Genomic DNA, 17,645 nt, shown 5'->3' with positions numbered 1-17,645 from the left:
ACACACACACACACACACACACACACACACACACACACACACACACACACACACACACACACACACACACACACACACACACACACACACACACACACACACACACACACACACACACACACACACACACACACACACACACACACACACACACACACACACACACACACACACACACACACACAGAAATCAGTACCATGGACAGCCACATCATATTTAGCTTACGTTGATTGGACTAAATTGTTTTTGTCACCTTTTAGTTGTCACTGTATTAGACTAAGCATAGGTGATTTGATGATGTTGAAATGTTAAAGCTGAAATGGTGAATGGTACTGTAATAGTGGAGGCAGCTCCTGTTTTCTTTTCGACTTGCAGTAACTCTCCATGGTTCTAAATGAATAGTTGTTTAGTAGTCCGAAGATGTCGGAATCATTAAACTTCCTTGACCATGCTGTAGGTCATGAAACTGCTTTTTACATGCAATATGCTTTGTGGACTTCACCGGACAGATGTTGCTCTCCAGTTTTGTGATGAAACAAAAGTGTGGTTGAACTTATTGTGTCTTCTTATTGTCTTCTTATTGTGTCGGCCTTAGCCCTATATATCATGGTGGCAAGGAATATGAACTAACACATAGGTTGTAATATGGCAATGTTTTTCCTGGCTTGGCTTCCCCTGTGATTTTACCCATGCATCGCTATTGAAAGTTGATGTCTCATTTGTGCACAGCATTCCCTGTACAGGGGCGAGGTCGAATTTCAAAAGCGAAACATTATTTCCGAGGTCAGACAGGCAGACAGCAAGGTTTATACAAACAAACAATCACTGTTGGAAATCAAATGCTAGGCTAGAAGCAACAGGATGTGATGATAAATATCTTATTATTTATAACATGGGTCACACGTCAGAGATAGAATGTTGGTCATATATTGTGTTTGTCCGTTAGCCCAGGGCTTTGGAATAAGTGTGAATCCTTAGCCCAGGGCTAAAGCTTAGCCTAGGGTTAACAAATACTGGTGTGAACACAGGCTAAGCTAGCCAGGGCCAGTCTAGCCTGGGGCAAAGATAGCCCGGAGCTAAGAAAAGGCCTATTGTGTATTGTTCTCACACATAAGCTATGTAATAATTATTAATGATGTCTTAATTGCCAGCCCAATCTAATTATAAATATACTTTAAGAAGACATTTCTCAAAAAAATATATGAGATTTATACTGTAGAATTTGAAGGATAAGATATAATTTACATTTGAAGCAGATCTTCGCTTGTTGGCTGACACCAAGCTATTATTGAACGCACATAAAACAGTATTTATTTTTCCCATGTCTGTGTTCCCCCTGTATTTTCAATTTAATTTAAATCTGGTTATCAGGAAGCTTCATCTTGACCCTTCAAATCTAAAAAATGATCACCCTATCTCTTGTCTTCCCTTCTTCTCAGAAACCCTTGAATGTGCTGTCAATTCCACTGAATTCCTTTCTCAGCGTTCTCCACTTGATCCCCTCTAATCTTGCTTTTGTGCAGCTCACTCAACGGAAACAGCTCCTCTGTAACTGAGTGCTTATGCAGCTTCTCTCCCCTCTGTCTTAATTCCCCTTGATCTCTAGGCTGTATTTGATACCGTTAATCTTTAGACACATTTTACTGTTGCTGATCTGACAATCTTTGGCACCGCTTGTTTCTCAAATGATTCTCTAACCTTGTTGATACTTTTCATACGGTCAACTGAGAAAGGTCCAGCCCAGTGTTCACAACAATGAGGTTCCCCAGGGCTCAGTGTTGTGTCTATTCCAATTCCATCTCCCATCCCATGGTCTTGACCCATACATTGTCTTGCTAGTTATCTTCCATTTACATAATTCTCAGGAAGTCTGCTTTACAATGTCTTTGTCTTTATCCTGATGTCTTTTTGTCCTTATGTTATTCAACCACATGCAGGTAGTAAAATAGTTGATTTACTTTTGAAGTCAGCTTATTGTTCAATTTCTTTTTATAATCATCCCAAAGAATTACAGTATCCACAGAAGCCATTTTTATTGCCCTTGACCCATACTCAATCAATATCATCTTAAATATTTGTTTTTGTGAATTAATGCTCTTGCGACCATTTCATTTGAACCATGATCTGTTTGTTCCAGTGTTCATATTTCATTGTCGGAGATCCTCGTTCATCTTACCTCCTCCCCTACAGTTCCCCAGCCATATGATAATGTATGTACAACTCATTCCCTATTTACTTTTCATTGTGACCTTAGGATGCCTCTCTTTTGACAATATCTTAATCCGCTGATATAAAAATTGCTAATATTCATTCCTCATTAATGCACTTAATTTACCTCACCATCTAATCTTCCTAATAATTAATTTCCTCCAATATCAATTAGGCCTCCCTATTTCATGTGGACACAGTATTTGGGTTTATTTAGTGCATGTCGAAAGGAATGGTTATGTCACATAATTTGCAGTGTGCTAAGTGGCCAGAGTTTTGGTCACAACCAGGAGCGCTCGTTTTGCTTTCTCTACTCCTCAGCGTCCACTAGCGATTACATTTCCCACAAACGCACCATATGTGGCATCTCAGTTAATTATCCAAAAGAAATTGTCAGAGGACATGGAATAACAGCAGGTGACCATCTCCAGCCCAGAGCAAAACCAACACTAACTGGTCAAGCTCAGCTGCCCTCGCTCCTCAACTAATGGTGGTGCCCGGAATGTGTTCATTCACGCTGCTTGGCCTTCATTACAGATCAGGGAAGGTGCAATTAGTAGGAGCTCCCCACCAGCTTATAATTACCTTAAGACATCCACTTAAATAGAGAACATTATAAATCAGCTCCTGTTGCCTATCAGGCTCTATGCAACATTATGCCAACAGATGTCAGATGCAGCCATGGACAGGCCCCTTGGTGGCAGTGACAGCCAACAGCTACTGTTAGCTTCTCTAATGAATAGAATTGGGCTCCGGCTTTGTATTTTTGAGGGGTTCATTTGAGGTTCAGGGCTATATTTCTTGTGAATTAAAAAAAGAAGGACAGCAAGGGGAGGCGAACAAAAGACCAATTAACAGTTGGATACAATGCAACAGATAACAGTTTGTTTGATGTTTCTCCCAACTTTGTGACATTTGTGCCAAATTAAACTTTTCATCTTCCATTTATACAGAAACATGATCCAGCGATGGGGTCTCTCTCCCCTTAGCCTCACATTGGGGTGAGGTGCCTGTTAAGGGTTTTGTGACATCCGCATTCATTTGCATCAAAGCCCCACAGTTGCATCAAAGAAGTTATAATGACAGACAAAAACATTATTCACAGAAGGAGCATTGTTTGGTCACCCACTGTTTCTCCATTACATAAAAGTATGTCAGGCTTAGAGGGAGAAAAATATCACACAATACAAACATATCACCACAAAGACAAATCCTACTGAAAATTCTCTCATAAACAAAGCATCCATTTGGCATGATTTAGAGGGGCTTGGAAAAGCTGTTATTTGACAATAGTCGTTCCAAATGAACAGAGACTATCTTTTGAAACTGAACTTTCTGTCGTCCCAATTATTTTGTACTTGCTGCATTTCAAAAAAATATTCACCTCAAAGGTTTTCTGTCATTTCACGTGTGAAAAATAATTAAATGTCCATTAAATTTTTGCACTGTATGTGTCTCTGAAAACAAAAACACAACATTCATTCAGAGAGCTGTGGGAAGACATATGAAAGGTTCCAGCTTCAAAGCTTGACCTTCATCCACCTGAAGTCGTGAGAGACTGCAAGAAAAACAAAGCTGAATGCATGAATGCTAAATATTCCCATTAAAGACCACTGACAAAGGAATGATATTCTATAGGAGATGGCTGTTTCTTCACATGGAACTGCATTTCTAAATGCATCTACCAATTGGCAGCCTCTGGAAAAAAAGATCACCCTTAACCTCATCTTGTTCCTATACCAGGAAGTGCATTGTTGCGTACAGCAATGAATAGAACATAACAGGATGTAGACTGGTGCTGTAGCGAGAAAAATAAGCAACGCTTGTATAATTCTTCAATGTATCTTGAATAGGTCTCGCTGGTTTAGTAATAAAGATCCATTCTATTGAGTAAATTTCGGTCTGAAAAGATATTCCATTTAAAAAAAACATAAGGTATGCAATGCTTAATGTTGTATAACAATTGTTGCAAATCCATGTCTTAAACTGTTTAAGCTTTTGAAGATAAAGTTAACATGGAAAACAACATTTCATATCAAGCCCACAATAAGCCTCTTTGGTCACACTTTACATTACAAAGGCCTTATACCAGAAGTAACAAGCTGGGAATGTTGTATCATCTGGCCGACCTGCTGTTTCTCAGCTCTAAGCCTCAAGCCCACAAAACAACTGTCCTCTGGTCTGCTGTAGACTTTTAGTGGCCTTAAAAAGTGTGTGTGTGTGTGTGTGTGTGTGTGTGTGTGTGTGTGTGTGTGTGTGTGTGTGTGTGTGTGTGTGTGTGTGTGTGTGTGTGTGTGTGTGTGTGTGTGTGTGTGTGTGTGTGTGTGTGTGTGTGTGTGTGTGTGTGTGTGTGTGTGTGTGTGTGTGTTTCCCTTGGCCACTTTATATTACGAGGTCAATGAAAGGTAAGGGCTTCACCCTTTCTCAGTATAGCAATCAGACAAAAAGCAGGTGTTGTGTCTAACATAACCTGGGGTGGGCAAAGCTATCTATTCCAGAGATATCCATCGGCCCTTTGTCTATAGAGGACCTTTAATAGTGGCACTAATCCACTTAGCTACCATACAAATTGTATTTCTGTGATGATTTGAGGCTGACATCAGCAAGTTCGGTGTCCAGAGCTATCGGATGGCACTGACTAGATGTATGCCGACAGTACATGATCTATTTAATGGTTAAGAAATGATAGATCAGATTATGGCTTTCTACTGGAGTGGCCCTGTGAGTAAACGACCTCTGCTCTCATCCTTAAGCTTCATTGTTTGCACCTGATATGAAACTTCATATTTTAATGCGATTGTCTTGCTTGGTATGTATGAAACAAGAGATGATTTATGAAGTGAGTTCATGTGGCTCTAGTCAAGCTTCACTTGCTGACCATATCAACATCATTTGTCATTTCTTTGTTACATCTCGCTCAATATCTCTTAGGAAATTAGATTTGGTTTTTTTCGCTCTCCTCTCTAAAACTTTTGTGAGAAATTATAAGTTTCTACGGTTGACGAGACAAAACAGGACAAATAAATCAATACAAAGCAAATGAAAGCAAATTGAATCTATTAAAGCAAAATTACTGGGAGAAAAATCACCCAAATGTGACACAACCCAGAGAGTCATGGCCATGGGCACAATTAATGACAGAGGTAGTAAAAAGGTGTTGGATCATTAAGCTTGCAGGGACCTGTGTGCATGCAGACAAGATCCCTACGCCAGACCAGCACAAACAAGCCCCCCATCTTAATGGCCCATTGAAGTAGTGCTGCCCTGCATATCAGCGAAGCAGGCTGCCTGCAAGGACTTAGCCTTCTACAATACCTCAGCTATCACTATAATCACTGGGGATGTGTTGGATTTTCACACAAAAAAGTGAGGATCAGGGAGCGACCCTGCGGCTCCACCTCCGTCTCCTTCCTTACCTGAGGAATACCAAGCAGCGGGGTGCCAATGGAGGACCTTGAGATCAGCGTGAGCTCGCAAGGGGGGGCTCTCCCGGGCAGCCATGAGTAATTAGTTCTAATTAGTAGCAGTGATTAACCGCGCTGGGGAACGTGGGGGCCGTAGGGGAGCAGATTGATAGAGCTGGCCCTCCTAACCCATAGAGGCTCCACTGCATCTTAAGCAGAAGGGACACTGCCTGTGGCCGCCAGCCAGCCAGATAGCATGTCCACCTACCATAAACAAATTAAAATCAAATCAAACTTTATTGGTCGCGTACACAGATTTGCAGGTGTTATAACAGGTGCAGCGAAATGCTTTGTTTCTAGCGCCAACAGCGCAGTAGAATGTCTAGCAAATACAATACAAATACACAAATAATCAAGAAACAAACAAACAAACAAGAAATGACAATCCAGAGTAGATATATTTCAGTCTGCATGTGTCAGAATCCACAACATAAATACGTGGTCTGCAATGTTTCCTTTGTTGGGGCACTCAGCAAATTTTAGGTCATGTGAGCGGAAACTTGAACGTTGTGAGAATTTTGTGCTGCTTCTGGCACTTGTTTACAGTGAACTCTGAGGCTGTACCCTTACAGTTTTAGACAGTAGCCAATAGTCTATTGTGGATATTTAAGCATACTGTAGGCCTACCAACAAAACCAATGGAGCAAATCCCATAACATTTTCACATTTCTATGATATAGCCTAAAGTAGCCTATATGTGGTGTTCAATGCAGACCTACATTGCATGAGACTTTTAAAAACGTTTTTATATTATGAATTATGACATTAATTATTTTTTACTTGCTCTGTACCACCATGGGCCAAATAGGTGACTGTAATTTGCATTGTATTGTGTTGTATGATGCAAGAAACTACTTTAAAAAATAAAATTGATTATTATTACCATACAGAGAATTAGACAATGTAGGCTACCCCTCTGCCCTATTGGCTTATTTACATATTCAAACCTGTCTCAAAATACAACACTGCACCTTTAATTAATACATAAGCTTTTTACCTGACTGATTTCAAAGAAATGTAGCCTACACGTTTTGTGCTCTTGTAGGAAGCAGTAACTTCCTATTGCCAACCTATACGTATCTATAACTGAGCTAATAACTCGATAACTAGCAAAGAATAGCAACACGTGCACACGCTTGGCTCTGCTGATCTAAACTGATCTGATAAGCACATTCACTCAGGGGTGATTGAAAGAACGCTCATGGGCTACCTCAGCCAATAGAATTCTACTCCGTTGCATTCTGGTTCTGCCTACAACAAAATCACAGACTCAATCTTGCAAAGTTAGATTTGTTTTGGTTTGTTGCATTGAAAAGGGGCTGATATAATGTTGATTAGGTCACATAAAAAACATTGATCTATATAGTGCAAACTAATGGGGCAAACTCAGTGATGTTCAATCTCTTGCGTCTCTGCACGGCCTGGCATTTCTTCTGCGTGGCAGTCCTGGAGGAGGTATGCAGCAGCGCACGTGCGCTGCTGGAAAATGGAATGTACAGTAGTAGGTATATTGGGATGAACTATGTCCAGAACACAGTATATACTGTACATACACAGTGCGTAAACAACAGTATATGAAGAGAATATGAGGTGACCAGCATACAATGAATCTAAAGTGCCTTCGGAAAGTAGTCAGACCTCTTCCCCTTTTCCTTATTTTGTTATGTTACAGAATTTTTCTAAAATGTATTACATTTTTAAAATTTCTCTTCAATCTACACACAATAACACATAATAACAAAGCAAAAACATTTTTTTATACATTTTAGCAAATGCATTAAATAAAAAAACAGAATTACCTTATTTACATAAGTATTCACTTATACCCTTTGCTATGAGACTCGAAAATTGAGTTCAGGTGCATCCTGTTTCCATTGATCATCCTTGAGATGTTTCTACAACTTGATTGGAGTCCACCTGTGGTAAATTCAATTGATTGGACATGACTTGGCAAGGCACACACCTGTCTATATAAGATCCCACAGTTGACAGTGCATGTCAGAGCAAAAACCAAGCCATAAGGTCGAAGGAATTGTCCGTAGAGCTCCGAGACAGGATTGTGTTGAGGCACAGATCTGGGGAAGGGTACCAAAAAATTTCTGCAGCATTGAAGGTCCCCAAGAACACAGTGGCCTCCAAATCAAATCAAATGTTATTGGTCACATACACATGGTTAGCAGATGTTATTGAGAGTGTAGTGAAATGCTTGTGCCTCTAATAGTTCCGACAGTGCAGCAATATCTAACAAGTAATCTAACAATTCCACAACAACTACTTAATACACATATATCTAAGTAAAAGGGGTGGAATACGAATATGTACATATAAATATATGGATGGGTCATGACCGACCGGCATAGACGAGATGCAGTAGATGGTATAAAATACAGTATATACATCTGGGATGAGTAGTGCAAGATATGTAAACATCATTATTAAAGTGACATTAATAAAGTATCTAGTGATCCATTTGTTAGTGGCCAATGATTTGAAGTCTGTATGTAGGCAGCAGCCTCTCTGTGTTAGTGACGGCTGTTAAACAATCTGATGGCTTTGAGATAGAAGCTATTTTTTAGTCTCTCGGTCCCAGCTTTGATGCACCTGTACTGACCTCGCCTTCTGGGTGGTAGCGGGGTGAACAGGCAGTGGCTCGGGGGGTTGTTGTCCTTGATGATCTTTTTGGCCTTCCTGTGACATCGGGTGCTGTAGGTGTCCTGGAGGTCAGGTAGTTTTCCCCCGGTGATGCGTTGTGCAGACTGCACCACCCTCTGGAGAGCCTTGCGGTTGTAGGTGGTGCAGTTGCTGTAACAGGCGGTGATACAACCTGACAGGATGCTCTCAAGTAGAAGTTTGTGAGGGTTATAGATGACAAGCTACATTTCTTCAGCCTCCTGAGGTTGAAGAGGTGCTGTTGCGCCTTCTTCACCACACTGTTTGTGTGGGTGGACAATTTCAGTTTGTCCGTGATGTGTACACCGAGGAACTTGAAACGTTCCACCTTCTCCACTGCTGTCCCATCGATGTGGATAAGGGGGTGCTCTCTCTGCTGTTTCCTGAAGTCCACGATCATCTCCTTTGTTTTGTTTTGACGTTAAGTGAGAGGTTGTTTTCCTGACACCACACTGAGTGCCCTCACCTCCTCCCTATAGGCTATCTTGTCATTGTTGGTGATCAAGCCTACTACTGTTGTGTCATCTACAAACTTGATGATCAAATTGGAGGTGTGCATGGCCACGCAGTCATGGGTGAACAGGGAGTACAGGAGGGGGCTGAGCATGCACCCTTGTGGGGCCCCAGTGTTGAGGATCAGCAAAGTGGAGATGTTGTTTCCTACCTTCACCACCTGGGGGCGGCCCGCCAGGGAGTTCAGGACCCAAACGCACAGGGCGGGTTTGAAACCCAGGGCCTCAAGCTTAATGATGAGCTTGGAGGGTACCACGGTGTTGAATGCTGAGCTGTAGTCAATGAACAGCATTCTTACATAGGTATTCCTCATGTCCAGATGGGATAGGGCAGTGTGCAGTGTGTAGGCGATTGCATCGTCTGTGGACCTATTGGGGCAGTAGGGAAATTGCAGTGGGTCAAGGGTGACAGGTAAGGTGTAGGTGATATGATCCTTGACTAGTCTTTCAAAGCACTTCATGATGACAGAAGTGAGTGCTACAGGGCGATAGTCATTCAGTTCAGTTACCTTTGCCTTCTTGGGTACAGGAACAATAGTGGCCATCTTGAAGCATGTGGGGACAGCAGACTGGGATAGGGAGAGATTGAATATGTCCGTAAACACACCAGCCAGCTTGTCTGCGGTCCTTGGTAGCGGGCCGCGTCGGTGGCATTGTATTATCCTCAAAGCGGGCAAAGAAGTTGATTTGTTTGTATGAAAGCAAGACGTCAGTGTTTGTGACGTGGCTGGTTTTCTTTTTGTAGTCCGTGATTGCCTGTAGACCCTGCCACATACGTCTCGTGTCTGAGTCGTTGAATTGCGACTCCACTTTGTCCCTATATTGAGGTTTCGCTCCATCATTCTTAAATATAATACGTTTGAAACAACCAAGACTCTTGCTAAACCTGGCCGCCCGGCCAATCTGACCAATCGGGACAGAGCTCCAGAGTTCCTCTATGGAGATGGGAGAACCTTCCAGAAGGACAACCATCTCTGCAGCACTATATCAATCAGGCCTCTATGGTAGAGTGGCCAGACGGAAGCCACTCCTCAGTAAAAAGCACATGACAGCCCGCTTGGAGTTTACCAAAAGGCACCTAAAGGACTCTCAGACCATGAGAAACAAGATTCTCTGGTCTGATAAAATCAAGATTGAACTCTTTGGCCTGAATCCCAAGCGTCACTTCTGGAGAAAACCTGGCACCATCCCTACTGTGAATGTGGGGATGTGCTTCAGCGGCAGGGACTGGGAGACTAGTCAGGATCGAGGGAAAGGTGCATGGAGCAAAGTACAGTGAGATCCTTGATGAAAACCTGCTCCAGAGCGCTCAGGACCTCAGACTGGGGCAAAAATGTACCTTCCAACAGGACAACGACCCTAAGCACACAGCCAAGACAATGCAGAAGTGGCTTCGGGACAAGTCTCTGAATGTCCTTGAGTGGCTCAGACTTGAACCCGATCTAACATCTCTGGAGAGACCTGAAAATTGCTGTGCAGCAACGCTCCCCATCCAACCTGACAGAGCTTGAGAGGATCTGCAGAGAAGAATGGGAGAAACTCTCCAAATACAGGTGTGCCAAGCTTGTAGCAATATACCCAAGTAGACTCAAGGCTGTAATTGCTGCCAAAGGTGCTTCAACAAAGTACTAAGTGAAGGGTCTGAATACTTATGTAAATGTGATATTTCAGTTTTTTGCAAACATTTGTAAACATTTCTAAAACCTGGTTTTGCTTTGTCATTAGTGGGTAGATTAATGAGGAAAAAACTATTTTATCCATTTTAGAATAAGGCTGTAACGTAACAAATATGGAAAAAGTCAAGGAGTCTGAATACTTTCCGAACGGACTGTACATACATTGGGCATTAGTCTCAAGGATCAGGGCTGAGTAACGGGCAGGTAGCTGGCTAGTGATGGCTGTTCAACAGTCTGATGACCTCGTGATAGAAAGAAGTCAGTGTTTCTCAGTGTCTTGGTCCCGGCTCTGATGCACCTGTACCGTCTCTGTCTGCTAGATGGTAGCATAGTAAACAGATCGTGGCTCGGGTGGCTGAGGTCCTTGCTGATCTTCTTGACCTTCCTTTGACACTGAGTGCTATAAATGTTCTGGAGGGCAGGCAGCGTGCCCTCGGTGATGCGGTTGAGGGCGTTACAGTTGCCGTACCAGGCGGTGATGCAGCCTGACAGAATGCTCTCAATGGTGCATCTATAGAAGTTTGTGAGGGTCTTAGGGGCCATGCAGAATTTCTTCAACTGCGTGAGGTTGAAGAGGCAGTGTTGCGCCTTCTTCCCCAAGGTGATGGCACCATTTCAGGTCATCAGTGATGTGCATGCCAAGGAACCTTTGAAGCTTTTGACCCGCTCCACTGCGGCCCTGTTGATGTGGATGGGGGAGTGCTTCCTCTTCACTCTACTGTTTTGTCTCATGTCTACGCTGTATTGCAGCTGTAAACCACATTGTGCCTACCCATCTCAGAAGCTGCATCTCAGAAGCTGCTTCCTATTGTGTCCCTGTGCAGGTAAATATATTGTTTACTTTGTGTGCTTTGAAATGTATTGTGTCATGATAAAATTCCATCGATATACCTAATATTATGACACATTTTTGTTGATTCTCTATGTCATTTCAAACTAGAAGATTATACTTCAAACTCTGCAATTGAGCACCAATACAGTTTTTGATTCAAACAAGCAAATTCAAACAAGCGAATGTACCGAGCTTGATTTTTAAACACGTCAATGAGTCTAATTAGTGTCATTCTCCCATGCCCAATAATGTTCCTAAAAGCTGGGCCCAGTCTCCGCCAGCCAGTCATTTCTTTAAGATGGCAGGGGGGCTCTTAACAAGATAAGCCCTGAGATCAGTGTTCCTGGAGGAACATTACCTGAACAAGCGAGCTGATGAAAATTACTGTAGTGTACCGCAGCCTGCTTGGAAACAACTGAAGTGTTGTTCAAACGTCTCAGATAAAACAACCAACACGAGTACCACTAGAACACCTATAATTCCCACTCCGCACAGGGGAAGGCTGAGAAAGACGGGAGATGATCCTATTTGTACTGAGACTTGATTAAGAAACAGGCTTCAAATCCCGCTATTTAACAAGGTGGTGGGGATTAAAAAGGTCTCTCCAAATCCTGAGAACAGCAAACTGTTTGTCTGGAAAGCTCTTTTCATAGTGCTCCACTGAGGGCTGAAAGCTGAGAGGAGAAACCACTACTCACCTCCTCTTATTAAAATGATCTCAGCTCTCACAGAGTGATTGGTCCAAGGGACTTGATGACTGCCAGACAGATGCAGGCATTAGTTTGCTGTTTCTTTCTAACATAGGAAGGAACGACCTTGGCTTAAGCATGTTTTTCAGATGCCATTCTCTGTGGAGGTTCCAACAGATATGAGGCATTTGGCATTGGGGGAGGGCTTTGTGTGTGTGTGTGTGTGTGTGTGTGTGTGTGTGTGTGTGTGTGTGTGTGTGTGTGTGTGTGTGTGTGTGTGTGTGTGTGTGTGTGTGTGTGTGTGTGTGTGTGTGTGTGTGTGTGTGTGTGTGTGTGTGTGTGTGTGTGTGTGTGTGTGTGTGTGTGCCCTTGTGTTGATATCTGCTCTGGCTTTGACTGCTGTTGGCAATTTAAGATAGGGTGCTCTCACAATGCCTCAGCAGCCTGAGATGTGCAATATTGACTGGTATCAATTTCCTCCATTTTGACAGCCCATTTCGGCCGCAACTATGAATAAAGAGGGCCATAGTCTCAGGCATTGCAGTACACATCACTCTCCGATCAAATGTTCCCCTCTCCCCCAAGCCTTTAGGGAGACTACACAACACTGGCATACATAACACTGGATGAATATAGCCTGGACACAGCCTCAGATTACTGCAAACCACAGTCAAGTCCAATAGAAGCACCAAATGATTTACGTATCCTCAAACTGAAGTAATTTTGAATGGTATATGCACCATTAAAAATAAAATGAAGAAATGATCAAGCCAACGGCTGATGCTCATTGAATTACATGTTCAGCTTGACAGCTCTGTGTTGGTGAAGAAATGAAAGTAAAATTCGATTTTGAAAAATGAATATGGGGAATAACAGTATTGCTTTCTCGGAATTGTCAAACTTGACAGTGCTATTACCATCACTACAAGATCAGCAGTTGGCATGTTGAATTCGGTGTACAGAATTTAGCTGTTTCACAACCCGCTGTTTCAATGGATTGATTGAATTACATGTAAATGAAGGAAACGGAGCAATTTCAACAACATTGCCTCTTTTATCATAGTCCTAATCCAACTGACAAACCCTTTTTGGCAATATGGAAGTATAGCACTACCGGAAAGCATCAGAATATGAACACACCTTCAAAACATCACAGCTAGTGTAGGCTATGTCCATAAAAATTGCTTTTGGCAAAGAACTGAGACAATTTTCTGATAGCGTTATAGTAACACATTGTTGAAGTCTAATCCGTTGACAAAGAGTATACTAGTGTGTATGTGCCAGGGAGCTCTGACCTGATATATGAGGGTCATATTCTATACAGACCATTCTTCTTAGCTCTTCCACATCGTGCTCTAACTCAGGTCTGAGGCGGAGACTCCATGAATGACCCTTAATGTGACAGAGAAATGGGGATCACTTTCTCTCTGTGGCTCTGCCAGCGGTCTGATGATATCAACTAGATGGTGTGAGCGGGCGGGGGAGACTCCAAAAAGCGGATTAAAGTGAGAAGATAAGGCTATCCACTGTAATTAAGCCCTATCTCTGGACAGCCACTGAAGAAGATACATCATCCTTCACAGCCTTGCCACTGTTGAAATACACTAACAATTATTCAATAATTAATTCTTATGCATGCATGAGCCAAACACTAATAGGACATATTTTAACTACAACATTATAGCGTACTGTTCAATTAAATTAATTGGTAACGCATTTATGATCAATGTAATACATCACCTTTTTCATATTTTTTAATCACTCTATTGTAATTGTATTAGCTCTGTTGTCAGGCCTTTTATGATGCAGTCTATGTTAATTTCCTTTTCCAGACATTTCTAATTGAGAAGTGAGATATATAGGCTTGTGGCACTAGACATACTACAGGAGACATTAGCCAGGGCCCTCGGGGTGCCACTGCTGCTATCCATCCTGCATTGTTAACAGGAAGTTAATAACATGAAGTTGAAGTATAATGAGAAGACACCTTACAGGGTGCTGGAGTTACTCCTTCAGAGGACACTGTGAAATATGGCTGGACAAGGGCCCTCCACAATCAACCATCTCTGATCTCCAGTTCACACAGAAAAATTACCATAGAGTGAAATTTCACTGTGAATGGTGGTGCATGAGAAATGATAGGATTCAAATGAAATACATTGATCAAATGAGGTGAAAATACTTGGATCCTCTGATTTAAAAGGACTTCTAGTTGACATAGAAAAATATTACACTCCCAAGCAAATGTGCCCTGTCTGTCTCAAATTGGTCACATCTGGACTGAGAAGAGAGTATTTATCAAGTGAGAAATTGCAATTAAATAATTTAACCCTAGACTTTGAAATAATGTTGTATTGTAATGACGGTTTTTACCTTTGTTGAATCAACAATTCCTTAGGTCCATGTGTTGCGTTGTTTCCCTACTGTTAAGAGTGTTTTCACCATTTAGTTTCTAGCTACTATAGCTGTAACGTCTCTCGTCGGAAGGCATGGACCAAAATGCAGGGTGGTAAGTGTTCATGATTCTTTATTACTCAAAAAACACTTGAACAAAATAACAAAGAGAAAAAACAAAACAGTTTTGTCAGGTGCAGACACTAAACAGAAAATAACTACCCACAAAACACAGGTGGGGAAAAGGCTGCCTAAGTATGATTCCCAATCAGAGACAACGATAGACAGCTGCCTCTGATTGGGAACCACACTCGGCCAAAAACAAAGAAATAGAAAACATAGACATAAAGAAACTAGAATGCCCACCCTAGTCACACCCTGGCCTAACCAAAATAGAGAATAAAAGCCTCTCTATGGCCAGGGCGTGACAGTAGCTCTGAGACCCTTTTATGGCATCAAGTGTTTCACCAAAGATGTTTCCCAAATTGTTTTATAACAAAGAACACATTCATCAAAGTATTCTATTTTCTTAAATCCTCCTTTTCTCTTCTAGATTCCAACACAATCATGCAATGTCTCTGGACATGGTAAGTGTTTCAAAGGCTTTCCTATGCAGAGGGTTATTAGACATGGGTAAACAGAAGCCATCTTTGAAATGCTCTGACATTTCCTCGTCAACTGAAATGCAAACAGTGTGGAGCCTTCATCATGTTCCAGTAGAAAAGGTATGATAGCACCGAATGTTGTGGTCAACACCGTGCAAGGGGACGTGAGACCACATATGTGATTACATTACACCAGCTAGCCATTCCATGTTCAACCCCTGCTGTTCACCACTGGCAGTCATAGCAACCACAAAGGAATTATAAACTGCTTGGAATAGGTTGTCCTTCATGAATCATACTGTTCAGCTTCCAACTATCTGGGTAATACATACACCACAGCTTTACATCAGGTGTTGCTGTTTGTCATGGCCTTATCGGAAGTTTCCTCCCTCTTGTCCTTTACCATACACTGTAACACCTTGACAGGAAGAGATAGCAGAAGGTATGAGGTGTCCTTTTCTACAGGTGAAACTCTCTTAAAGGCCTAATGTGGAGGGAGTCGTAAAATCTCAACTATTATTACCATCCATTAATGGTCCACACTTCATTCAGCACCAATTAGGCTTTTTCTCCCCATCCTCTGTATCCTGAGGCAACCAGTCTAGGATTTGGAGATGGGGAGAGACAACCATTCCACTAGGAGCACTGAATCACCAGGTTTAAGTACTCAGACTGCTTGAGTCTTCTCTCCAGAATGATATCCAGAAGGAAACAAAGAAGTCATAATTGTTTGAGTGACAGACTTTATGTCTCTGCACTGCAAGGTCAGATATTTACCGACCCAAAAAACAGAATGTGATAAGTGATCTCTGGGATGGGAGGATTTCTTATAGAAAAACTTACAGTAGTAGTGTGTGTCACAGTCAAGTGTAAAATGTAAGTTATATACTTTATGCTTTTTTGGTTAATTTATAATTAATTATTAATAGGAGAGAGCTGGCTTGGAAAAAGGTAAGCATCAGCTTCAATAGATTAAAATAGCAGAGGACAGAGGAGTAACCAAAATATAATTGTGTGGTCACTTGCATGCCAACTTCAACCTTGTCCCTCCCAAAAAGCCATAAGGAAGAAATGTTCTCGGAGGTTCATTTGTGACTATATTATCACGAGAACTAGGGTAATTGCCAAAAAATGACAAAAAAAGGACTATTGAAAACCAATTTGGCTTATAACTGACCGTGCTATGTCCTCTCAGCAGGTGGTTATTCATAATACAGCAGGTAATTCATATGAATTATTTCCTACCTGTCATTCACCTTGTTCCAGCGGCTCACTGTTGAAGTAATTGTAGTTCCTGTAGATTTCACGCTGGCACCTACGGCTGCTTTCTTGGCTGACCTTCCTGGACTCTCCCTTCAACCAATTATCTGTGGGCCTTGCAGAGAAAGACACAAGTGTAAATATTCCAAAGAGAATCCCGTGGCCTCATTGATCCACAGCCAATACTTCCTGAAACTGATCCTGGTCAATACATAACTACAGAAATAGCTATGGATAGTAGCGTAAAAATAGAGCATACAGATGTACATGTTATGTCCGTGCACTGTGCTACTGCCATCTGTGGTTGTCAGTCATTAAAATGTCAAAAACTCACTTATGAAAAACATTGGAAATTTGGCAATGTGCACTGAGTATGTTAAGCATTTTCAGCAGTTAAACAAATCAGTGAGGTAACTTGCTGAGGTGGTTATGGGTATGATATTAAAGTTAGATATGTGATTAGAGTACAGTGAGATTCCACATGTCCAAACAAATAACACTTTAACAGAAGATGATTTGTAAGTCAAGCCATCTGACAGATTGAATGGAAGGTATGTGACCAACAAAATGTCCTCAATAGAAACAGTTCAGTGAGCATTCTTCCTGAAAACCTCTGGAAATGTTCTACACGTTCCACGTCTGAATTCAGTATCACAGCTAGCAAGCCAGCGGGGGCTACATTTGCCTTCAAATGTTTCATCTCCAAATGAAAACAGGCCACCTCCATGCAAAGAGCTGCGATGGTAAGTATGAGAGCAGGGTCATTTGGTGCCAACAAAGTATTGGTAAAATGAGTTTCCATGGAGACTGATATGCTCTCATATGCGAAGAGTGGCATTTTGTAATGAATGAAGCAAACTGCGGGGCACAAGATAATGGGCTTAGACAAAGAGAGAGAGTGTCAACACCAGTGTGTTCACCCAGTCTGAGGTTTCGCCACACAAAGAAAGGGCTTCACCTGTAATGCACATGTCCTGCTGCCACTAAGTGTTTAGGCCTTCCATTGTTAGGCCAAATCCCTTAGAAATGGGTCCTCTTAAACCTTTTAAAATTAATACCTCAACGAGTACAATTTCATAGATACATGTGTGTGGAATTACATCCTAACAGCTTTCACAGTTATAGTGTATGGGTGAAGTAATACAGTCGCCTATGAAACAAATACCCATAAAGCACTGCTCAAAGGTGACCCTCTTGATGGGGCTTCCTGTAATGCTCTGTGAGGAAGCAGGAACTAGAGCAACTGAAATGTATGCCTTTGAATCCCATGACCTCTGTGCCAAGATTATGTTGAAACAACTGCACTGTGATGATTGTGAGAGAAATTGACATGCA

General features: G+C 41.9%; 1 protein-coding gene across 7 annotated transcripts in view; it reads right to left on the bottom strand.

Moving 5' to 3' along the window:
• Positions 1-17,645, bottom strand: part of LOC139575555 (RNA binding protein fox-1 homolog 3-like) — a 399,874-nt gene that overhangs the window by 347,345 nt on the left and 34,884 nt on the right. For 5 of the 7 annotated variants that reach the window (XM_071400672.1, XM_071400690.1, XM_071400609.1 and 2 more), the window contains exon 2: positions 16,296-16,425. The gene's annotated coding sequence lies outside the window, so the exon portion shown is untranslated. The remainder of the gene's footprint in view (positions 1-16,295; positions 16,426-17,645) is intronic. The other 2 variants (XM_071400619.1, XM_071400628.1) reach the window with 2 other exon arrangements.

This window comes from Salvelinus alpinus, chromosome 1 (genome assembly GCF_045679555.1).
Source record: "Salvelinus alpinus chromosome 1, SLU_Salpinus.1, whole genome shotgun sequence".
Taxonomy (NCBI): domain Eukaryota; kingdom Metazoa; phylum Chordata; class Actinopteri; order Salmoniformes; family Salmonidae; genus Salvelinus; species Salvelinus alpinus.
The sequence above is the reverse complement of the archived record's forward strand: the minus strand, read 5'-3'. Positions and strand labels throughout refer to the sequence as shown.